The 26,748-nt window shown below is 34.0% G+C and overlaps 1 protein-coding gene across 4 annotated transcripts in view; it reads left to right on the plus strand.

Annotated features, from left to right (window-relative positions):
• SLITRK3 (SLIT and NTRK like family member 3) overlaps positions 1–26,748 on the plus strand; it is a 150,252-nt gene that overhangs the window by 40,892 nt on the left and 82,612 nt on the right. The window contains exon 2 of one of the 4 annotated variants that reach the window (XR_009222282.1): positions 14,769–14,892. The exons of the other annotated variants lie outside the window; for them this stretch is intronic. The gene's annotated coding sequence lies outside the window, so the exon portion shown is untranslated. The remainder of the gene's footprint in view (positions 1–14,768; positions 14,893–26,748) is intronic. 4 annotated transcript variants of the gene reach the window in all.

Consider the following 26,748-nt stretch of genomic DNA (forward strand, 5'->3'; position numbering starts at 1 on the left):
GATGGCCACTTACGTTGTTTCCAAGTCTTGGCTATTGTAAATAATGTTGAAATGAACCTAGGAGTGCATACATCTTTTTGAATTAGTGTTTTCCTGTTCTTTGGATAAATCCCAAAAGTAGAATAGTTGGATCATGTGGTAGTTCTATTTTTAATTTTTTGAGGAGTTCCTGTACTGTTTTCCATAGTGGCTGCACCAGTTTACATTCCCATCAGCCGTTTATGAGTGCTCCCTCTTCTCCACATCCTCTCCAACACTTTTTATTTCTTGTCTTTTTAATAATAGCCATTCTGATGAGCGTGAGGTGATATCTCATTGTGGTTTTGATTTGCATTTCCCTAATAATTAGTAATGTTGAACATCTTTTCATGTGCCTGTTGGCCATCCACATTTTTTGGAAAAATATCTGTCCAGATCCTCTGCCCATTTTTTAATAAGGTTGTTTGTTTTTTTGTTGTTGAGATGTATGCATTTTTTATATATTTTGAATATTAATCCCTTATTGGATAAATTATTTGCAAATATCTTCTCCCAGTTAGTAGGTTGTCTTTTCATTTTGTTGATGGTTTCCTTTGCTGTGCGGAAGTTTCTGGTTTGAAGAAGACACACAGAAATGTAAAGACATTCCATGCTTATGGATTGGAAGAATTAACATAGTTAAAATGTTCATATTATCTAAAGCAATCTACAGATTTAATGCAATCCCTATCAAAATCCCAAAAACATTTTCCACAGAAATAGAACAAAGAATCCTAAAATTTATATAGAACAAAAAAAGACCCTGAATAGCCAAAGCAATTCTGAAAATAAAGAATGAAACTGGAGGAATCACATTCCCTGATTTCAAAGTATACTACAAAGCTACAGTAATCAAGACAGCACGGTACTGGCAAAAAAAAGAAAAAAGAAAGAAAACAGACAGATCAATGAAATAGAATTGAGAGCCCAGAAATAAACCCACACATTTATGGATGGCTAATTTTCAATAAAGGAGCCAAGAATATACAATGGAAAAAGGAAAGTCTCTTCAATACATGGTGTTAGGAAAACTGGACAGCCACATGCAAAAGAATGAAACTAGACCACTATCTTACATGATAATCAAAAGTAACTCAAAATGGATTAAAGACTTCACTGTAAGACCTGCAACCATAAAACTCTTAGAAGAAAACATAGGCAATACACTCTTTGAGATAGGTCTTAGCAATATCTTTTTGGATATATCTCCTCAGGCAAAGGAAACAAAGAAAAAATAAACAAATGAGACTACATCAAATTACACAACTTTTTAAACAAGTTCCTTTTCCTTGTGACTGCTGAAAAAGAAAAACAAAGAAAGAACCAAAAAAAAAAAAAAAAACACTCACTTAATTGCACAGTCACCAGTAAAAGTGTAATTTGAGAGTAGGTCGAACAAGATAAGATCCAGAATAACACATTGTTTCCACTTTCCTTAGAAAGAGGTAAAGGATTCATTATTATGAGAGAACAGTAAATGGCCATAGTTTAATACACCCAGAATTAGAGAATCTCTTATTTATGTATACTGCAATTTTATCAACATTAAAAATAAAATCAAATTTCAAAGTAATAACTAAGGCAAATAATGTTTTTCAAATGTACTAAAATGGTTTTAAGATGCAGTTATAAGAATAATTTTTGCGATATTATGCAAAGTAGATGCACAGGATTAATGTCAAGAGTCAAAGAGGAAGAATAATCCTTATACGTAAAGAAAAATACAATAATGCAGACAAGCTAATTTATATTGCTCCTTTTTGAAATATAGAAATTTGTGAATCTACTGAAACAATAGTCAACACCCTCGTTTTTATATGTATTATTTATTCAGATTTATCCTACTATCTATTCAAACTAGTATGTTTTCCAGAAATAAATTAATGTTCTATTTTATTCTAAGATTAACAGCAATGAAGTGTGAGAATTTTGGTTAAACACTCCATTTTCCAATTTACATGGTTTCCCACCTATTCTGAAGTCCTTCAAAGTATAAGCGGAAAACTGTACAAACCACTACCGAAGTGAAAATTAGAAAGCCAGTGCTTTAATTGAATGTAACAAGATATAAGTGTTCCATAAATATTTCAAAAGGAGAATTCATGACAAATAAGATAATAAGAACTAATTCTAAGAAAGGCATAGAACATATATCCTTAGCATATACTCAAAAAGCAGGGAAGAAAAAGAATTGGATTGAAAGATCTCTGAGCCTACTTAGTCAAGAAATTGGGAAAAGAAAGAATGGGAAGAGCTCAAATAAGACAGTATTTTTTAGTGTATTAATAATAATGAAGAGGCAAAAAAAGAAGAAGGGAAAAAAACAGTATCAAAATGATTATCAATACTCCATATTTGGATTTAATTAAACTGCTAAAGACAAAAAGATTTAACGACACTTGTTAAAGATTGTAAGGCAGACTTTATTCAGGACCATTGGGATAGGTTACAGGGACAACGGCAAGGGGAGAAACCAATGACAACAGAAGCAGAAGCTATCCATATTATTAATCACAGGCTTCAAATTGGACTGGGGGCATGACAAAGGATAACGAGTGAGGGTCAGGTCAGCAGCATTAATACCAAATGCCTAGATTCCTACTCTTTAGACCATCTCCTGTCTAAAATATTATGGAATACTTGAGTATGTGTGGTAGGCAGATATTTTATAAGAATATAGTCCAGAATTCAGTTGATTCCAGAGTTTCAGGAGTGGGGTTAAGGCGCAACAAAGACACAAAGAGCAGAATAATGTACATAAAGATGTGACTTCAAAAAATTATGTAGCTTTTCTCATGTGTTTCAAGGCATGCTGGCCATGCCCTTGCAGAAAGTAAACAAAAACTAACCTGCTATTATTTAAAAATGCCTCAATCTCTGGATACCTCAATTTCTATGATAACCATAAGGCTATCGCTACCTGGAGAAGAGTTAGCAAAACTCACATATTAGCATTAAGCTGTACTAGAGCCTCAAATTTCCCCAAAAGCAGCCTTCAGCAACTGTCAGATGAATGTCAAATTTATCTCTTGACAGTCAGTATTTAGAATACCTTGCAAAAAGTAACTCTAGTCCTAGTGCAATCTCTTCAAGAAGCTCCTGGATAAGTTAGGATATCTGGGCTTGGGTAAAAGAGACATAATCCACTATGTACTGGCCAAACATGACACTGTATTTCAGATTCTGCTATGGGGTATCCAGACCCACCAAAGAAATGTTCTTTGAACAACTAAGGGACACAGATGCCTAAGCCACAATACAAGTTGTCCGCTCAACTGATATTAGGTAGTTACTCAACTACTAGTTGAGTGGTAATTGAGTAGTACTGGTAGTTGAGTAGTAATAATTACTTAACTTATAGTAGTTACTCAACTTATAGTAGGTAATAAAGGTCTCTAACCTCCAGGAAAAATTTAAAAATGGAGTAATCTACTCTGTTATGTGAGGCAATAACAGAGGGAAGCAGTGGGGCTGTAGACCAAGTGCCAAGGTTTAGCATGAGGAGAAGAATAAAGCAGCAGAGGGTTAGATCATCAGAATGGAAATAAAGATTAGAAACCCCAATCTGGAATGCAAATGGAAAGATAGACAGAAATCATAAATTTGCATTGTGAATTTACCGGAGATTTAAACTTACAATTAAAGTTGTAAATGCTGTGCATTTCTCATGACAGACAAGGAATAAATGAGTGTGTTGGTAGACTAATTTGCCGGAGGGCTTTTTATCTTAAGAATGCCAGTCACTTACCATTTACATGTTTTGCAAACATACTCTGATTCTGTGCTTTCTCTCTTAATGCTTGTGGTGGTTATGGTGTCCTTTGCCAATCCTAAATTTTAAATTTGATTAGTTCAAATTTAAATCCTGTCCTTTAAAGTTCTAACTATGCTATCTTTTTTAAGGAGGGTTTCTCCATGAGAAGATGATAAAAATATTCTTCTATCTTTTATAGTTGTTTTAAATGCTTACATCTTTAATCCATCTGGCACTGCATTTGGGATATGATTTGAGATAGGCACCCCAAAGTTTTCTCTCCCAAAGCATAGCAATTTTCCCCAACACTTTTATTGAATACTCTGTCTTTTCCTCATCAATTCAAAGTCATCATATACTATATTCACAAATAGACATAGATAAGGTTTTGGATTCTTTCTTTCATTTACCTGTCTAACTCTATACTTGTGGCATCTGAGCAGCTACGGTCATTTTTTAAAATTGTTGATATTTAGTTCAAAGGGCGACTCCTTATGTCTACCCCAATAAATTTAAAAAAAGCTTGATATATAAATCTTCTAAAAAAACCTTAAAACCAACGTGTAAACCCACTCCTATACCAATCCTTTTGGAATTTGATTGCAATTGCTTTGATCATAGGTTAAATTGAGGAAGTTAAATTCCTCAAATGAATTGGAGAAGAAGGGATAACTGTCACAGGCTAAGTTCACTGGGAAAGAGACTTGGAGACCAAGAGATCATGCACAATGTTTATTAAGAAGAGCCTTGCGAAAGAGAAGCAAAGTAAACAGTAATGGTCAGAGGGAGAAGCTGAGGTGCTACGAGTTCATTAACAGCCTCAGCCAAACTCATTGGGAGCTCTGGAGTTAGAATGGCTGTCAGAGTCGTCCCAAGTTAGGCTGAAAAAATAGCCCAATTTCCTCATCCATCAGTCACCGGGTGTGAGAGACCAGGGAAGGGCCATAGCCCTGGGCAAGGTGGCTCTCTTCAGCTGACACAATTTCTAAAGGGAATAATAGCTAAAGGCTGTCTGTTGATAGCACTCTTCACAGTTATGGGAACAACTCTTTCACTGAAGAAGAATCTGGAAGGTGCATCACACTGTACCCTGTCACACTGTCCACAACTTCACTATATTGGTTCTTTTTATCCTGATGTTTACCTCCATTTATTCTGGTATTTAATTATGACTAGTAAAGAAATTATAATTTTCTTAACATAGGTCTTGAATATTTGGATAGAGTTTAATAATTTTACAGTTTCTAACACTATTGGAAAGTCTCTCTCTCTCTTTCTCTCTCTCTTTTTTTCACCATAACATTTTCTTTCATTAGATATAAGAAAGCTGTTGACTTCTGCATACTAATCCAACATCTTCTTTCCATTTTATTCACTCTTCTCAACAATAAAACAACAGCGTTTTATTGTTGTTGAGTGCTTGGTTCACATATTTTTCAGTCTCTTCTATAATGAATATGTTGAAAGATAACAGTGTTCTCCTGAACCCTGTTTAGGCCTTACTCTGTAGGTGTTGATTAGCTGCATTCTCAAAATATTTTTGTTCTAAATATTCTGTAACCTCAGTTTTGATTTTCTCTTTCATCCAGGAGTATTTTAGAAGGTTTTTTTTAAATTTTTCTAAATTGGTTTAATATTTTTACAATTATTCTATTTATCAATTACATTTGATTGAAGAGTATGTCTTATATGAATTCTAAATTGGTGAGTATTTTTAGTTAACTTACGATGGTTACCACAAAAACAAACAAATGATGGGGAGAATACTTTGGTTCAATTTTCTAGATGACTAGTTTGTTCATTTGGTGATTTTATTCCCTTATCTAGCCCTTACATTAGTTGTATGTTTGTTTTATTTTCGCAACTTCTTTTTTTGGTGAGGAAGATTGTCCCTGAGCTAACATCTGTGCCAATCTTCCTCTATTTTGTATGTGGGACACCACCACAGCATGGCTTGCCGAGCAGTGTTTAGGTCTACACCTGGGATCCGAACCCCAGGCCACCGAAGCAGAGTGCACAAACTTAACCACGACACCACTGGGCCAATCCCTTGGAAATTGTATTTTTTGTGTGTGTGTGTGAGGAAGATTAGCCCTGAGCTAGCATCTGATGCCAATTCTCCTCTTTTTGCTGAGGAAGATTGGCCCTGGGCTAACATCCATGCCCATCTTCCTCTACTTTATATGGGATCCCACCACAGCATGGCTTGACAAGCGGTGCATCAGTGTGTGCCCAGGATCTGAATCTGTGAACCCCACGCTGCCAAAGCAGAGCGCAAACACTTAACTGCTACACCACCGGGCCGGCCCCGGCAATTGTATTTTTTTTTTTTATAATTTTATTTATTTATTTTTCCTCCCAAAGCCACAGTAGATAGTTGTATGTCATAGCTGCACATCCTTCTAGTTGCTGCACATGGGAGGCGGCCTCAGCATGGCCAGAGAAGCGGTGTGTCGGTGCGTGCCCAGGATCCGAACCCGGGCCGCCAGCAGTGGAGCGCGCACACTTAACTGCTAAGACACGGGGCCGGCCCCGGCAATTGTATTTTTAATTCACAAAAACTTTTAATGTTCTCTGCTTCTTTTTATAGCAGCCTTCTTAGTTTACAAATGTGACTCTAACTTCTTGAATATAGAAAAGTTTCTATTCTATCTCTTCCATTGACATTTTTTGATCTGACCTGGTTTCTCTATTAATTTTGGAATATTTCTTGCTGTCAGATTAGTGAGTCTCTCATTGAGAAAGAATAGGAAAAAAAGTATAAGTGGGGAAGAAAAACAAAACATGAAAGGAAAAAAAGCTCTATTTATGGAGTAAAGACAGAAATGACCATATTTTATAAAACACCTTTTGTGACCAAAAAAATAGTTGCTGTAATATTTAGGGCAACATTCCAAGGTCAATATGCTTTCCTTCCTATAATTATTACTAGCATAGATTAAATATATGAGGATTCTATTTATATGAGGATTCTATTTGTAATACTGGCTGTTTTAGATCTTAGACCAATTTGATGGTTCTTTATGTTTGGGGTGGAGGAGGTTTAGATTTGTTTATAGGAATATTTGTGTTTGTTTTGTTTTGTTTTGGTTTGGTTTGTTTGTGCTGAGGAAGATTGGCCCTGAGCTAACATCTCTGCCAATCTTCCTCTATTTTGCATGTGGGACACTGCCACAGCATGGTTTCATGAGTGGTATAGGTCCGTGCCAGGGATCCAAAGCCATGAACCCTGGGCTGCTGAAGTGGAGTGCGCCAAACTTAACCACTATTTCACCAGGCTGGGGTATTTCTTTAAATATTAAGTCATTTATACCCACAGTGCTTTATTCTTTGCTTGAAGTTGGCATCAGAGATCACAAGGTTCTAAAACCAATGCCAACGTTCTCCATTAAAAAAAAAAAATACCAGAAGGGTTCCATTCATTTGCTATTACCTCTGTATTGGTGGCTTCATGTAAATAACTTCAGTTTCTCCCATGCCAAGGTTGAGCGGATGAAATATTTGCTATGGGATAATTTAGTGGATTTCAATGTAGAGGACATGAGTCTGATCTAAAGAGGAAAAGAAAGTTTCTGATATATATACCCTTATATATATGTGCATTATGATACATATCCTTAGGAAAATAAACCTTGTCTGATTTTAAAAAGTCCAAAGCAGGAGTAAAAGACCATGACCACTAAAGCAGAAACTATCCATGTATTGATGTCAAGACTCCAATAGAAAAGCACAATACTGAGCTGCTGGTGATCAACGTTAACATACACACCTCGATCAACCTTAACATACATGCCTAGACTGTAAACCCTAGAACACACTCCCTTCCATTTATGTGTAGAAGAAATGTGCTGTGTAAGAATATACGAGTTTAACTGGTGTAGTAGTTAATAGGGTGAGAACAGAAAAGGCTTCAACAGCAACAGGAAGGGTAGGAAACCCATAAGCTTCTATTTCTTCTCTAAAAGGTTGAATAACGTGTCTTATTTGTTATGGTAACGTATATTTTTGTGTTTTAAAATATAACAGTTTCAATATCAACATAAATAATTTAAAACAATTTTTAGAAAGCTGGTACTTTAATAAAAACATTAGACTTTTTGCTAGGAGCTGAGGAGACAGAGGTGAATAAGGCCAGATCTTTGAATTCTGACATAACCACAGCATTACATCTTTTATGACTCCTATGTTCTGTTCTATAACTAAGTATTTTTCTTACATCCTCTACTAGACTGTAAACTCATCTAGTCAGAGACCACACTGTCATTGTTGTAGCTATTACTGCTTTTACCATTCTACCTTACATAGAATCTTGTATAGAGTGGATATTTGGAAATATTTATGAATGAATAAATGTATGTGAAAATGAATGAATGAATAATATTTTTAACATAGTAGTTCTGTATAATATATACTGGATATTATATTTTATCTGATACATATATGACAAAAAAACCTCAAATGTTTGTTATTCAAAGAGGAGAAATAATTATGATTAATTTTAAATAAATCAACACAAATAAATATATTTACTATCAAACTTATATAAGAAACTGTTTAAAGTGTTAAATAAGATTACTTAAGCCAAGTCATAACCACTACCCACAAGGCATTGGGAACAAACAGTACCATACTTGAAAATCTGAACCAATGAATCGATATTTATAAAATAGTGGATATTTGTTATATTCTACATATTGTAAGTCAGCTATGGAGAAATAATTCGGGGTACTTGAGGAACCAAACAGGTTATCCCAACTGTAAAAACGGGGGTTCTGGGATTATTGCTCAGGGAAGTGGAGCATTATGGTGAAATATAAGGGGTCATTATTCTGGGACATCTGGACCCAATCAGCTTTGGTTTTCAGGAACCAGAAAGGAATGACAATGAATATAATTAGGCAGAGCACTCAAGTTGCAGCCAAATGAATTGGGAAAGAATGGGAAATCCATCCATTCATTCATTCTTTTAATTACTGGATAGGCATATAATGAATATCTATTACATGCCAAGCACTGTGCTATGTGGTGAATTTTCAAACATGGTCCTTGCCTTTGTGGAGTTTACAGTCTAGTTATTCAAAGAATTAGAAATAGATGAATCAAAGGACCATGCAATGATAATTGCTAGGTAATGGTGATACTGGAAGAAAACTTTGAACTGGTCCCAGCAATAGCCAAGTTATTACTATTGTGACTGTACTGCAGTCTGTATGATTTAGGTTTGGGAGTTTAAGTTGAAAAATTGATAGAAACTTATGTTCTTAAAAATGAAGAGTATCATTATTCTATATGAATGGATGTAATTCTTTGATTAAAAGCAATTTGTAAAATTAAATTAAAATGCTCTTTTTTAATGTATTACTGAATTTGCCAGATTATAAGAAAATGCTACTTATAATTAATGCAACCAATACTAGATGGGTCCTTATTGCAACAATTAGGGTTTGTCTTTTTAATTTCGGCATGACAAACTGCCTTACAGTAATACTACCAAGGAAAGAGTATTCGAAGATATCATTAATATATTTTTATTAATAATACCATAGAACACTACATTATATAACTATATTACATATCAGAATCATTTTCAGAGGTATTACAAAAGTGTTTGTGCACAAAGTAAAATGTATTAAAACTTAAATTGCATAACTTTTTATTCAAAGATATCCTGCTAGGTATGCAGAAGTAAAGGTCTCAGAAGAAAGTTTTCACCCCATCTCAGCCCTTAAACGTACTCAGCACACACATGCCAGCTGTCCCATGAGTGCCCTGCAAAACTTTTTCAGGTGTCTACATGCTACCTTGGAAATTTCTCAGACATTTTTCCCATTTACTCTCTCTGTTACTGCTCATTACTCAATTCTGCTGGCTCCACTGCCCATGTTCACCTCCATTCCTTGGTTCCTAGACTTTGTCTAGCTATTATTTACTACTGTCTGCACCAGCTTAAACGTCTGCAACACTCAAGGAAAAGATCTCCGGATCTACCATTCATCTCCATGCAATTTCATATAAAAGTGTTCCTGTCCCTTCTCAGGCACCAGGCCTGTTCCTAATTGCTCTCTACATAAGAGAGAAAGAGGATTAAACAGAACCCTTTACTTCTGTAAATATTATAATTTTTTTCTCATTTAGAAAATGTATAATAATTACAGTAAACATTTTTTGTAATACATCATTCCTAATTGTCCTACAGCCATCACTTGTCCTATTATTATAACTTACGGATTACAAATGTACCGTAGATATGATCTAGAAAGAGGTTACAAATAGCAGGGCTTTAAAAACGGTCTTTTAGGTCACAATACAAACACCATCCAAAGAGATATTCTCAGAATCTTTACCTCTTCTGCTCTCTGACTAAAATAATAAAATAAAATAAATAATTTAAAATATAAAAGCAAGATTTTAAACCAACATTAGCTGACTCGATGGAAAATAATAGAGCGTTCCACTGAAAGAAGAATAAACGGAAGACACTTGGAAAACACTATGAGCTTTATTTATAATTTGTTACAATAAAATGAACTAAGAGCCAAAGTTGTATTTCTTTGATAATCTTTGATGAACTCTTTACACAAATATTATAAACTTCACTGGTTTTTTAAATAATTAGCATCATTATGAGCCTCAATTATTATACTGAGACTTAGTATGAAGATTCCTCACTTGACATGAAGGCAGTTATATAAGAATGATTTTCTTGAATTAAATGGCTTCAAATCGCTAAGGTTTTCAGTCTTTTTTTTTTACAGTTATCTCTCCCTTCCCTTACTATCAGCCTGCTATTTCTTTTCATGTTCCCATCATTTTACTTTGATTTTAAGCTTTTATTTTAGTGTGACATGGATTTTAAGTGGCTTTGGGGCAATCTTCTACATTTTTCTGGGGTTTTAGACAGGTGAGTGAGCCAGAAAAGGAGCTCCCTGATAAATGAATTAATCACTGCAATCAATTAATGTTATCAACCCCATCTGGTTGACCCTAATGAGTGCTATAAGAGATATGGAAAAATAAAAGTATGAAATATTTTGCTTTTAGCATTGATCATATTTAAAAAGTACTTTCATAAATATAATCAAAACTATATCTTATCTAAATGAGCAATTTAATCCAACGTTAAAAACTGAAATACTGAAACTCTTGGTTTCACATGTTGACATTATTTTAGCATCATTATTTCAACTCAGATGCAGTTCTACTTCATTTGTTTTTGTTATGCTGAAAAAAGTAAGTCATAAGCCAGTCCTAGGCTTCTACACTCTGCTGATTAATAGGGATTTCTCCTATTTCCTATCAGTAAATCTCTTTGGCCTGATTCAATGCAGCATTATCCTTCATTAGGGAGTCAGATTTCATGCTATCAGAGAACACTGTGGTAGGAAGGGACCTCAGAGATCATTTGCCCATCCCTTTTATTTTAGAGATTAAAAAGGGATTTTAGAAAGATGCTGCCTTTTGAAAAATCTCTTTTGTTCTGATTAAAGTTTATCCTTTTCGGTACACTTAAATAAGTTTCTTATATCTTTTTTACTTAAACAATCTCACTCCTATATAAGGCCAGCTAACTGGTGGTGTACTTCAATCAGACATTAACATATTGAGGAAAGAAAGAAAATAACACGTTTTTTGCTTAAAGTTTCACACATACTGATGTTCATAAATTACATCTATAACAGCTTTACCCTAAAGAAGTTCTCAATTATGACCAAATAATCCCTATCATGTCTTCTCTTTCCTTTACTCTATTTTCTATTCTATGTTATTTGGGTATGGGGGAGTTAGCTGGGAAAAGTCACTTTAGCGGTATTTCTAAGAATAAAGGGACATTTTAGGACATTTTTTTCTGATGATAAATGTAATGCAAAATATGGGAAATAAATAAAAGTATATAGCATAAATAACAGTGACCCATTATGTCTTCATCCAAAGGTTGAATATCTTGAGACATTTCTATTTTGTCTTTCTGCTATGCCTTTTTTCCCACATGCATACATACATACACAATAAATTTGCAAGCCTGGCTACTGTCTTAAAAGATAATTCACCAGACTTTTTTAGTATTGATGTAACACACCACGGACAGGCCTGCAGAGTCATTCTCAAAAATTTCTCCTTCTGTGTCCACCATTAAGTTTTAGTTCAACTCAAGAAGAAAGGGAATATGTCTTAGAAGAAGCAAAAGTTCACTCCATTTTAATCCTGGAAAAATTGTAGAAAAGAGAAGAAATACTTTGCTGAAAAAAGCATCAGCAGCAGGAATTTCTCCCCAGACTACCTATTTCAACCACTGGCAGGAGGTGACTTTGCAGGGTATTTCATAAATAACCTAGAGCAAAGTGTGATCAAGGAGAGAGAAGCTTTGAAAGTTAGGTTTCTCAGGGTGATTTTACTTCCTGTATGGATGGGAAGAAAATTGAGAGCAGAGGATCTCCCATGGCATCTGTCATGATGTTGGGAGGTGACATCTGTCAGACGGTGGGCTGACAGCAGTGGTTGGCAGCTTGGAAGTGCTGAGGAGAAGGTGAGTCAGCAATAGGAAGATGGCTGATAGGTCTTCAGTACCCAAACCAAAAAACTAGAATGCAAATTCACCTACAGGATGTGTCCTGAGCAAGTAGAAAAGAAATATTGTTCTGGAGACCAGTAGGTACCTTTATGCACCCAAAGACCAACACAAAGTTCCTTTATCCTCCAACATACAAAGACACAAAAACCTCACCTCTGTTGTTCACATGCGATGATGGTGGTTTTAGGGTTGAGAAGATAATTCAAGAAATTGAAAAGTTTTATCCCAAAATAAACAAACACTAAATGATATTTTAAACAATTGAATTGTTTTTTGACAGAACCATTTGGGTAGTCACAACCTTTTTCCCCTCTGCCACACACACAGTTTAAAGGTTGGGATTCAGGAGAAATATGCACAGATTAGACACAGCAAAAACAGAGCAGTTACTTTTCCTCTGTACACCCACAGAACAGAATGAATTAAAATCCACAGATTTGCTTCATATACATTTACTTCCCCTAAATTTCTGTGGATAATGTGTGCTTTAGGCTGCCACACCTTAAATTTGTTAGAGCCTTGCACTATTAGCGATAAGATCCAATTTGCTGGGCCGGCCCCGTGGCTTAGTGGTTAAGTGCGCGCGCTCCACTGCTGGCGGCCCGGGTTCGGATCCTGGGCGCGCACCGACGCACCGCTTGTCCAGCCATGCTGAGGCTGCGTCCCACATACAGCAACTAGAAGGATATGCAACTATGACGTATAACTATCTACTGGGGCTTTGGGGGAAAAATAAATAAATAAATAAAATTAAAAAAACAAAAAAAAAGATCCAACTTGCCATTTGCCTATCTAGACTTGAACTGTTCCTAAAAGCCATCAGTCAAAAGCATGCCACTGTACAAAATGTAATAGAAAGACAGCATGAGGATTGATCACCTTTTCTCTTTACCAACCTGAGGAATACAACGACCGACACAATCTTATTTGGTGAGAGGTTTAGAGCAAATAGTGTTTTTATATGAACTTTTCATACAAAAGTTAGTGAAGCCACAAAGTTGTAACTCATTGCTTAAATTTTGTTTACTTATTTTTAGTTAAAACCTAAATTCTTTTGTCATATGTTCTGAATAGCTATAATACATAAGATATGCCCAAAGCAAAGGATCTCCATCAACTGAAAGAGTCTATGTTCCATCTTTTCTTTATTAAGAGGTATTCTTCTGAATTATGTATTCAGGATTCCTGACTTTGAACAGAACCCATGTTCTAATCAATTTAACTGCAATTAGTTGCTGCAGGTTGATACCCCAGGATACATCCCTCTCTTTAAAGAGAGATTCAGAGAAGTTACAGTCATTAAAGAAAACCACACCTAATTGAGACTTTATAATCTGATGTTTTGAAAGAGTATTAAAAAGAGAAATCTTCAAAGAAAGTATGGAGAATTGTCTTAAATATTTTATACAAAGAATCAATATGTCATTACTTTTCTTATTTGAGTTCTGTGACTGAGCAGATATTCTGTATTAGAAATAATATTATTATTTTTTAGAATGCTGGTAGACATTTGGTTTCCCATAACTCTAGATCCAAGTTTAGAAAATGGAGACCCATAACATAAAGTAGTACTATTTCCAGGCACAGAAAGAGCGGACAATTTAACATTGCACCTGGAGGGCCGGCCCCGTGGCTTAGCACTTAAGTGCGCGTGGTCCGCTGCTGGCAGCCTGGGGTTCAGATCCCGGGCACACACTGACGCACCGCTTCTCCGGCCATGCTGAGGCCGTGGCCCACATACAGCAACTAGAAGGATGTGCAACTATGACGTACAACTATCTACTGGGGCTTTGGGGGAAAAAAGGAGGAGGATTGGCAATAGATGTTAGCTCAGAGCCGGTCTTCCTCAGCAAAAAGAGGAGGATTGGCATGGATGTTAGCTCAGGGCTGATCTTCCTCACAAAAAAAAAAACAAAAAAAACATTGCACCTGGAAATCTGATTCTGGAAATTATTTCATTGGGATTTAGTTTGGGGCATCTACAGACTTGAATGCTAATGACAATCAGCTAAAATATTCTTATAAAACTTTACCATTTACAAAATGCTTTCACAATTTCTAAAAGAAATGGCAACATAAATATTCCAACTCTTACTTGTTAATAATAAGTAGCATTTATTTCATGTTTAGTTCATCTTTTTTTCGGTCCCCTACTTCAAAACAGAAGTTTTATCATGGTTAATTAACTTGTCCTAAGTTGTATGGCTTGTAAATGTTAAAGTCAGAAATCAAAATCAGGGCTTAAAGAGGGTGTGTTAGAAGTTAAAACTGAAAGATTTTATTAAAATGTGTTTATTAATTCATTTTAAAATTACAAAAATAAAGTCATTACATGTTAATATAAAAACATTTGTAATAACAAAACAAAATTATGCTTTCCATAACCAAATATATCGATAAGCTTGACATTATTTTACACTTTTGCAGATCTCTTTATTGGCTTAATAAAAGGCAGCTGGACACATCTTTGGCATTCAGTCAGGTAACCTCTAGAAAACCTCACTGTATACTCATGTGAGAATGAAAGTAAAAAGGAAATAACACCTTAAAAGTAAGTACTTAGTTTTGACCTCACAGAATCCCTGAGAGAATCTCAGAGATGCCCAAATTTTGATTAAAAGATCTCTATAGTTCTTTTCAACTCTGTAATCCTAAATCTTAATTGGTGATTTACATCTCTGAAACCAGGCTTTTGCTTTGTGGATATGATCAAATTTTTTTTTTAAGGCATCTTGAATTAGCATTGAAGAAGAGAGACTGAAAGGAAGACAAAGAGAATTCAGAAAACTACAGTAATAAGAAACACACAAAAGTGATAACAGGAATGCAGCATAGAATAGATTCAAAGCCAATCTAAATAGAATCAGGCCCATGGTTGAAGCTGAACTGAATACAGATGGCATAAATGCATGATTGGTTATCGATTAGCTCAAAGTCACCACCAAGAGGCTGACAGATGATTAAATATTTGCCAAAGTAAGTCCAGTCCTATGACATCCAGTTAAATGAGTACCACAGACATTTGCCACTGCCTTGCTGTTAGAACACTCTACCCAGTTTTCTTAGAAGATATGCTAAAATAATTGGAAGTCAAGGGAAAGCAATGACTTTAAAAATGATACACTTGCTAAACATCTTTCACCCAGGATGAGATAATGTTTTAGTACAAAAATCCTTGAACAGGGGACAGAAGTTCCGTATCCTCTATAAACTATCTGTGAGATAGAGGTAAATAGCTTAATCTCTCTAGGCTTCAGTAATTCTAAATGAAGGAGATGAACATAATGATATCTAACATTTTTTAAAGTCCAATACATAATGTAACAAACAGTAGAGAGAGCAGAAGACATTATGAAACATCTGATTGGTATTACTAAAATTAACTAACAAAATATATTCGATACCCTCATTTTGTTGAAAGAGGCTCTGATTATTTTATCATTGTTTTTGGTATAGCTGTAAAATCTTTTCAAAATATATATTGAAGGATGTTTAAACTACTGTAAGAACAGTTTGGTTTCCTTTTAGGAACTGAGAGTCAGAGAGAAGTGACCAGTTTAGAAATATACCACTGGGAATTAGGGGCATATAGATGGGACATACATGCTAGGTAACGGAAAGAATGTAAAAATGACGCAAGGAGTCAAAGTCAATCCCTGTAGTCAGTCAGCAAGCACCTCCAGCCAAAGAAAGACAAAGTAGATTCTATGAGGAATTGAGAAATTAAGTAGAGACGAGATCACAAAAGAATTGCATTTTCTGTGGCCTAGAGAAAAGAAAAGACATAGGAAATGTGGGAGATATTTCAGAGAAGGAAATGAGATGAACTGAAGCAGAAGAAATAATCTACTAATCATATATTAATCATGAAAAATTATTTAAAGAGAACTGAGAATGCAGATCCAAACTACTACTACGTTCTAAGGAAAAAAATCAATAAAAAGAGACAAACTATACATAGCCTAGCAAATATTTGATTTATAACGATAAATAAATCTAAGAGTCATCCACATACAAAAAGGAATGAACAACAGGTTAGTTTCAGATCTCTCCTCTGCAGAAAACAATGGAGTAATGTGATAAGACTTTAAATGAAAATGTTAAAAATCAGAAATTTTATGCCCCTTCATTTCCCATTCATGCAGAAAACTAAAAGATGTCCTCAGATATGTATGGGCTCAGAAACAACGGCACTAACAAATTTTCTTAAATTGAAAATAAAAATATATTAAATCTAACTTCAAAGAATCAGGAGGTAAATAATAATTTACAATTGGAAAATGAAAAAAAAAATTGTGATATTATGGATTAACAGAACTTCTTATTCTGTTTGGACCCTAGAGTCAAAATTCAATTTTGCAGCCTAAAATATGAGGCTTAATCCTGTTATATTACCTTCAGCTGTTTCCTTTTTGCTCCTTTCCCTGTACTGGGAAATATCTCTTGAGCACACATATTTCATCAAGAGTACAGATGGAATCTTTTTCCTGAGTTGATAGAAGCTTAAAACATGAAATAGTGTTTTTTTCTTCAGGCACTTGCTAATAATATCTAAACTATACAGTTGAGCTAGTAGGCTCAGTGAATTATTAAACCAAAGTTTTGTTTGCCTCTCTCAAAGTTACTAGTTTGCTTAGAGAAACATAAAAGCCATTTTTGTAGCTAACGAACTTAATTAATGATTTTCTTCATAATTAAAACTCATATTGAATTACTTGATCCACTGTGTTATTGATTTTAATTGAGACATAATAATAAATCACTCAGGATGTGATATTATCTGTCATTTAGCCCCCTTTTCATGTCCTCTTGAATCTAAGACCAGTGATGTTCCTTCAGTTACTATGTAATATTCAAAATAAATACATATACATATAAAAGAACAGTATATAAAAGAAGTATACCAAAAATATTGTTATCACATAAAATTCTAAACAATTTTTAGTATTTTTAATGTACACATTTTTTCAAAGTGAAATTTTGTTTTCACACATAGAAAACAAGACTAAAAGGTAAATATTTTAAAATTTTTTATATAGAAACTAATCACAACTAAATAAGATTGAAAAATTGCAGCTAAAATATTAACAGTAGTTTTCTCAAGATGTTGGCATTATGGGTACTTTTATTTGTAACATTTTATACCCTTCTATTTTTGTCAAATTTTCTATAATGAATATTCATTTTTATAATATAAGAAATGCACTAACGAATGCAGTACATCTTGTCATGTTAGTCTACTTATTCGTCATTACTGGGCATAATCGGCATTTTGGAACATGCCGTTTAGAGCCCTTTCACAGACACTTGCTTGGGTCAGTTGTGTACATCCTTCCCTCTCTCAAACTGCAATCTCCTAAAAGAGCAAATCTGGCCTGCCCCTGACGTCGACAGGGCCTGGGACATGGGGACAAATGCAGGCCCACACATCATATGTCTTAATATTTAAAACTATAAATTAAACTAATAAAGTGAAAAATAATATATATTCTATCCTCTTACCTTAGCAAATATACCTTCCTAATGACAAAATCAAAAAAATATGTGTCAAGCTATCATTTTCAGAAGATCGAGTTAGTAATATATCAAAGATTAATAAATGTAGCTACATTATGCACACCTGCTGATGTTAGGATGCATAAATACATATGCGCACACACACACATTCTCTGTCTCTCTCTCTCTCTCTATATATATATATTTCATAAATGATTACATATCTATTTCATAAAACATTTTTCTTGCCTTCATTTCAGCAAAATCACTAATTGTGGAGATAATAATAAAGATTTTCACATGATCTAAAGAAATAAATAAAATGCAGTTATTCCAAAGTATGTAAAAATTCAATACATTTTAATCAAATATGTAATTCAAATTAAATACAAAAATTAAAAATATTTTCATATATTTATTATTCTAAAACATTCAAAATACTCCAGTAAAATAAAAAGAAATATATAAATTATCATTAATGGATATTAAATTTTTTTAATTTTATAAAGATGAATTTAATTTTATAAAATTTTTCTTTAAAATATTTTTTTATAAAAGTAGAACTATTCACAAGTCTATCATTCAGTGTCCATCTACTTACTCATGTAAAGAACTATATTATGCCTTATGCATATTACATCTAGATCTACATTTATTCAAATTTAAGAGTAATATGAATTGTTGACTACTGAAAAATTTCCTTAGTCAGAATGTGCGATAGTTGTAAAACACGTGCTTATTTCTGAGCACCCGAAGGATCACAACTTGGAGAACCAAGATCACAAATCAGAGTGCAAGAAAATGGGCACTCAGCATTCCTAGGAAACAGTACTTCATTATACAAGAACCTAAGACATTCATGTTAGCTGAAAGAAAGGATTTTAAAAGTTAATTAGTCTGTCTTTTTTTTAAAGTGGCTCTACCCCTCAAATTTTTTCTGCACTCCGAAGCAGTATGTCAGTTTTTGACATTGGCAATGATGCAGCCCACAAATCTTCAAAACATTTGAATAGTCACCTTTTGTGTCAAGAACAAATGCCAAAATATGTAGTGAAGCTTTTCCTGGGATCTGAATAGTATTAATCATGAGAGCAAATGTTTAAGATTATGAGTTGCCCTGAGCAGAAGTGTCCATGTGTTCTTTAATAAATTTATTTATTTTTATTTAAGGCCCTCTGACTTGCGGTGCTCCTTTGCACTGATCTACAGGCAGTATTTGTGGGGACCATATCTTATCCGCCTTACCCACACAGTTACTAACACAGCATCATATAGAACACTAAGTGTTCAATAACTGTAGGATTTGTTGAATTAACTTGAAATATAATAATCAAGAAATTGCTAAAGACATACATAGGAGAGGGTTTTAAACGTATATTATGATACTTTTTGGGATTCACCAAATGAATGAGTAAACTGATGAATGTAATTAAGGATTTAAGATTGAGTAAAGGAGCAAAACAAAAGAGGATACATGGTGGGGACTGCCTGCAATATTCCCTCGCTTCTTTAGAGTATAGGCTATGCATCTGAAAGTTCCTAGTCTTAAAAATGATAAAATAAATCATTAAAAATGATATTATTACAAATAATAAAATAAATATTTATACCCCTTTTCAAAAGCAAGCCCAACTTTACTTCTGAAAGAGAATCTGTTTACATTATATGTGCAAAGCATGCATCCTTTTATGAATCCAAAGCGTGTATCTTTCTCGTGCTAGAAATGCCTTGATTTTTATAAGCATGGATCATTATTTAATACAACTGTGTTACTAAGGGAAATTATGAAATGTAGCCTAATAGTTATTAAGGAAAAAAGTATTCTTTACTATCAATTTGTTGAAGCAAGTATCAGGCACTGTCTCTCTACTATGATCATATCTCAAAATAGCTCTACATTTACTTCAAAATAAGAAACACTGTAAAGTATTTGTGTATCTCAGGATGATTTCACTGAAACCAGTGCAGGGTTTCAATAAGGTAATCAAATCCTTCAGAGATTCTTCTAAATATAATGCTTAACCTGTAAGGTAGTTTATATTCTCTTTAAAAGAATACCTGACAGAAATAAAATATGAAAGGATTTCCTTTTTAGTCCCCAAAGACACGCAGTGGATCTGATTCTGTTTCAGCCTCAGACAACAAAAGGTATTAATGGAAATACATCTCAGTATGCTCTACATTGCTAAAGTTGACAAAAATAGTCTAAGGGTAAAAAACCAATAGAAAAGTTTAAATTTTAGTAGCTCATTGTGAACCTCGAAAACTTGATAAAATAGTCATTAAATCTATATTTTGATAATACTCTCTTTACAATACATATTTATATATTTTAAGTCTATATTTTGGTGATACCCTCTATACTATTAAGTCTATAGTTTGACGATATACTCTTTGAAACATATATTTATATATTTTGTACAAATATATATACAGATCTTCCTTGACTTACAATGGGGTTATGTCCCAATAAACCATTAGAAGTTGAAAATACTGTAAGCTGAAAATGCATTTAATACACTTAACCTATTGAACATCACAGCTTAGCTTCGCCTACTTTAAATGTGCTCAGAACTCTTACATTAGCCTATAGTTGGGCAAAATCATCTGACACGACGCCTATTTTATAGTAAAGTGTTGAATATCTCACGTAGTTTATTGAATACCATACTGAAAATGAACAACAGAATGGTTGCCTGGGTACAGAGCGGTTGGAAGTGTATCGGTTGTTTACCCTCCTGATGGCGGGGTTGACTGGGAGCTGCGACTCACTGCTCAGCATCACGAGGGAGGATCCTATCACATATCGCTAGTTCAGGAAAAGATCAAAATTCAAAATTCGAAGTACAGTTTCTAATGAATGCATATTGCTTTCACACCTTGGTAAAGCTAAAAAATTGTTAAGTTGAACCACTGTAAGTCAGAGACTGTATATACTTTTATTTTTTTTTATTTTTATTTATTAATTTTTTATTTATTTATTTATTGTTTTGTTTATTGCAGTAACATTGGTTTATAACATTGTAAAAATTTCAGGTGTACATCATTGTACTTCTATTTCTGCATAGATTACATCATGTTCACTACCAAAATACTAATTACAACCCATCACCACACACATGTACCGAATTATCCCTTTCACCCTCCTCCCTCCCCCCTTCCCCTCTGGTAACCACCAATCCAATCTCTGTCCCTATGTGTTTGTTTATTGCTGTTATTATCTACTACTTAATGAAGGAAATCATACGGTATTTGACCTTCTCCCTCTGACTTATTTCACTTTGCATTATACCCTCAATGTCCATCCATGTTGTCACAAATGGCTGGATTTCATGGTTTCTTATGGCTGAGTAGTATTCCATTGTGTATATATACCACAGCTTCTTTATCCATTCGTCCCTTGATGGGCACTTAGGTTGCTTCCAAGTCTTGGCTATTGTGAATAAGGCTGCAATGAACACAGGGGTGCATGTACCTTTGCAAATTGGTGTTTTCAAGTTCTTTGGATAAATACCCAACAGCGGAATAGCTGGATCATATGGTAGTTCTATCCTTGCTTTTTTGAGGACTCTCCATACTGTTTTCCATAGTGGCTGCACCAGTTTGCACTCCCACCAGCAGTGGATGAGAGTTCCCTTCTCTCCACATCCTCTCCAACACATGTTGTTTCCTGTCTTGTTAATTATAGCCACTCTGACGGGTGTGAGGTGATATCTCATTGTAGTTTTGATTTGCATTTCCCTGATAGTTAGTGATTTTGAACATCTTTTCATGTGTCTGTTGGCCATCTGTATATCTTCTTTGGACAAATGTCTGTTCAGGTCTTTTGCCCATTTTTTAATTGGGTTGTTAGTTTTTTTGTTGTTGAGATGCATGAGTTCTTTATATATTTTGGAGATTAAGCCCTTATCAGATGTATGGTTTGCAAATATCTTCTCCCAATTGTTAGGTTGTCTTTTCGTTTTGTTGATGGTTTCCTTTGGTGTGCAGAAGCTTTTTAGTTTGATGTAATCCCATTTGTTTATTTTTTCTATTGTTTCTCTTGCCTGGTCAGATGTGGTGTTTGAAAAGACGTATATACTTTTAAATGAACCATTCTCAGCATATTTCTGTTTTATATCACTACTTAAATGGTTCCAAAAACTACTTTCTTTAGGAATAAGGTTTTATTTTATACTCATAATTTTTAGTGCCATATAATATCATTTTCCCCCTGCTCAAATTCCAGTTAAATGATTTGTAAAATGCCATTCTGTCAGTTTTTCTCAATAACTAAAACATAAGTTTGTTTTTCTAAAAATTCTAAAATTGATAGGAACTTAAAATTTTAGAACCAGAGCAGAGTTTTCAGCTAATTTATCTTTGAGTTATGGCTTGTTCTGAAAGATAGTCTTTCTGCTACAATGTGTATTTACTGTAAAATGGATTAGTCATGTACAATTGGTAAACAGGGAAATGATGTCAATATGATGTTGAAATTGCATTGGTTCATACCAATGTTCCCTAGCACTTTAGTGCTTTGTGCCAAGTAACTGCTGAATGCAGCAAGCCATGAAAGAATATAGTATTTTACCTGGTGACCACGGATCCCATACTCTTGGGTAATATTGGAAAAGTATTCTGACTTGAAAATGATTATTACATAGTTTGCTGTAATACTTGTGCATTGGGTGAAATGGTAGCCCCCCAAAAATATGTCCACATCCTAATTCTTGCAACATGTGAATATTGCCTTATTTGGAAAAAGGGTCTTTGCAGATGTAATTAAGGATCCTGAGATGAAGATATCATCTTGGATTATCTAGATGAGCCCTAAGTCCAATAACAAATGTCCTTATAAGAGGAAGGCAGAGGGAGATTTGAGACAGACAGAAGAGAAGACATGCAGAGGATGAGGCTGTGTGAAAATGAAGGCAGAGATTGGAGTGGTGTAACCACAAGCTGAAAGAGGCAAGGAACAGAATTTCCCCTAGAGGGAGCGTTGCTCTGCTGACACATTGATGTTAGACTTATGGCGTTCAGAAGTGTGAGAGAATAAATGTTGTTTTAAGCCACCTAGTTTGTGGTAATCGGTTATTGCATCCCTAGGAAACTAATACATCTTGTAATTTTTATTTTGTCTCCATAATAGAGCAACTAACTCAAACCTTCCTTATTCTTCCTTCCAAAACTAACTTTTTACCTTTTGGTAAATAAAGTCCTATATAAACTGTAATATTCACACTTATTAGGAATTTCATATATCTTTTTCACTGCACAAGTATATTTATAAGGAAGTCATTACTTGTTTGTTTTAATGTTACAATTGCAAAGTTTTACAGATTCTGAGTGGCCTTGCCTATCCTTAATTTACTACAGAGGTCTGTCATTTTCAATATGAGATTTTGCAAAAGAGCTCAAAATCTTTTAGGAATAGCTATCTTGTGAGATGAAAGAAATGCCTATATTTTACGTGAATAGATGCCCCATCAAAAAATTTAATTCTATATAAAAACTGACAGCATAAAATATTGGTGATTATTTAAATTTTTTCATAATTTCTAGGATACATAACATCACAGAAGCAGCAAATTGGGTGTGATCTTGATGATCATTTTGTTTAACTTCCAGACTAATGCAGGAAACCTCTCTGTAATATTTCTATGAGATTGTCATCCAATAACTATTTAAAGATTTCTGTTGAAGGAACACTCATAACTTCACAATACAGCCCCTTCAAATTAGAGTCTGATAACCAACTATGGTTTCTAAATTACAACTTTTTGAAATATATTTAAATCTTACTTTTTCACATTTACTTTTATGTATACTTATATTTTTCTCTGAATTTTCATATTTAAATAGATTTACAATAGTCTTTCTTTAGGTAAAATAAAACTTGATAGGTGACTAAGAGTTTGGCACAGTGAAAATATAGAGATCCAGGAGCAATAAAATCCTCTAAGGAGATATTGAAAGCAAAAACACAACCTGGATAAAACCACCGAAATGTTCATCATCTAATGAATGGATAAACAACATGTGGTATATCCATATAATGTAATATTATTCAGCAATATAAAGATGTTACAATATGGATGAGCCTTGAAAACATTATGCTAAGTGAAAGAAGCCAGTTACAAAAAAACAAAACACATACATTTTATGACTCCATTTTAATGAACTATCCAGAATAGGCAAATCTGTGGAGCAGATAGTAGATTAGTAATTGCCAGGGACTGGAAGTAAGGGGTAATGTGGAGTGACTGCTAAAGTGTTTCTTTTTGAAGTGATAAAATTTTCCAATACTAGATGATTGCAGTTGCATAACTCTATGAATATATTAAAAACTACTGAATTGTACATTTTAAAATGTGAATTTTATGATATATGAATTATATCTCAATAAAGCTGTTATAAAAGGCACACAACACAAAACCAAACAAAAAACCAAGATCCACATGGTATCAGCAGCTATGAGAAAGGAAGCAGAGAATGGCAAAGGGACTTTGGATAGAATCGAGAGCCTGAAAACCTTCACGTCACCTACAGATAGATGATAGTCCTTAAAAACTTGGCGAGCTAATCAGAGCACAGCAGCCAAAACTGGGTCAGGGTTGTGCACATTCGATTCAAAGGCAAGTGTAAGGAGACTGTCTAAAGCCTGTAGTGGAAGATGCTGGGCCCTATAGACCCTTGAAACCCAGTAACCAGATGTCCTTTCCAGAACAGTCATATATTATTAAATTGAAAAGTTTCAGATAAAATTGGGAAAGGAAAAGAGAGCCAACAGATTTCAAAAATACATGGCTATATTTTTTTAACCTCTATGAAAGTAACAGAAGAAGTTCTAGAGCCGTGAACTTAGGAGTGCTATCTTGACGTATCTTCTTCTTTAAGAGTACAGCAAGGAAGACTAATTTCATTTATACATGAGCAATAGAAAAGGATTGTAGTAAAGCCTATGCAAATAAATATATTATACATGGAATAAATAAGAGCAGAATTACTTAGCTATAGCAAATAAAGGCACATCAGAAAAACAAAAACAAAAACCTGACTTAGTATTCCAAAACAAACTAAGAAAACAATAAAATGATAGAACAATGAAAGAAAAATAAGCTTTGGAATTAGAAAAACATATATGAGTGATTGGAGAAGACAGAATTGCAAGAGATCTTACATAATTTAAGCAATAATTAGAAGAAAAGAAAAGAAACCATTTCAGAAATAGAAACTAAATTAGAAGTTTTATACTTCCTCTGAAGAGAAATAGAAGATAGAAAAGAAGAAATTGTTTTAATCAAAAAGAAGAGAATGAATAGATACAAAGTACTTAAAAGATATTGAGAGACGTAGACAAATAAAATCAAAACGATGAAATGTAGTAAACACTAAAAGCTATAATTTAAGAAACATTTTTCTGAAATAAAAGAAGGCTTGAAATAACATATTGAAATGCCAGACTACGTCTCCAGGAAAATTGACCCAGAAGAGCCAAAACAAGACACATACTTGTAAAGCCAATGGACTTTAAAAACAGAGAGCTTTTTTTTCTTATAGGCAAAAAGACCAAGTGACTTAAAGAGGAAAACAGTCAGCTTGCTACCCAATTATTCAACCTTAATGTGCTAGAAAACAATAGAAAAATATATTTATGAAACTCAAGGAAAGAAAATATGAGACAAAGATTTTGTTTACAACCAAACTTGCTTTCAAGTCAATAAGCTACAAACTATTATGAACAGGGAATATTGTTCTTAATGAACCCTTCCCTGAGAGCTTCATACAACTAAAATATTGAATAAACATGAATATAAGGATTTGTAGCCAATATGAAGTGTAAACTATTCCTAAAATGAAATGATGGTTATAAGGAAGTTAAAAAGTACATAATGTCTATATACTCTGAAAAAACACAACTATCAAAAAAATGGTGGGGAGGAACACAGAGAGTAGATGAGAAGTGAATAAACTCACGGAGTCCCTTACTGGTATTAACTTAAAGTAAAATAAAAATATTTTATATTAGGTGCTGTGGGGATCCATTATACTCTTCTCTCTGTTTTCATAAAAGTTTGAAATTATTCATAATAAGAATGTTAATAAAAGAGATAACTTTCAAGTTTATAGTTTAGAAGGTGTTGCCATAAGCCAGACAAGAGACAATGAAGACTTGAAACATGGCGACAATGAGGAGAACAGAAAGGTGGGAACAGATATGTTGTTGGATAGAATTGGCAGGAGTTTGTGACCTGTGGAGATAAAAAGGATAGAGGTGCCAAAGATGACTCCACGGTTCTGGCTGAGATGACTTGGTAGGTGTGGATGTCATAATTGAGACATGAGACACACGAGGAGGACACTGATGAAATAATTTAGATGGGAGCACAGAAGAATAAATTTGGCACAAAGGGTGATGAGATATATCCGGAGAGATTAAATTTACCAAAAACGTCAAATTAAAATGAAATAATTAGCTATAATAACGTTTTGAATTCTAAGGCCAATTTAATAATAAACTCTATCAAATAACTTCAGAATTGACTTTCTCATCTCCCTCTTTCCCTCTACTTTGGTTTGTGAAGAGCTTTCCTCTGTCTAGTAATTTCTCCTGCTTTCTCCTCTATTTTTACATTTAAAATATTTTATTGTTTTTAGCAAATGATTTGCGTCCTTGTTTTAAAAATTCAAATTATAGGGAAAAAAGCTAAAAGTTGTTTAAAACAGGCCACTGCCTTCTAATTCTGCTCCCCAGAAGTAGGGGACTTGAAGTTCTTTTAATTGTTTATCCTGGCATTTAACTTTTGTATTTTGAAATTACAGGAAAATGCTACCAACTCCGAATTTATCAAATAGACTATTGTCCTCCTATTAGAATAAATAAAGATTTAGTTCTTATACTTCTTCTATAATCCCAATACAATTATGT

Source organism: Diceros bicornis, chromosome 15 (assembly GCF_020826845.1).
Source record: "Diceros bicornis minor isolate mBicDic1 chromosome 15, mDicBic1.mat.cur, whole genome shotgun sequence".
In the NCBI taxonomy this organism is placed as follows: Eukaryota; Metazoa; Chordata; class Mammalia; order Perissodactyla; family Rhinocerotidae; genus Diceros; species Diceros bicornis.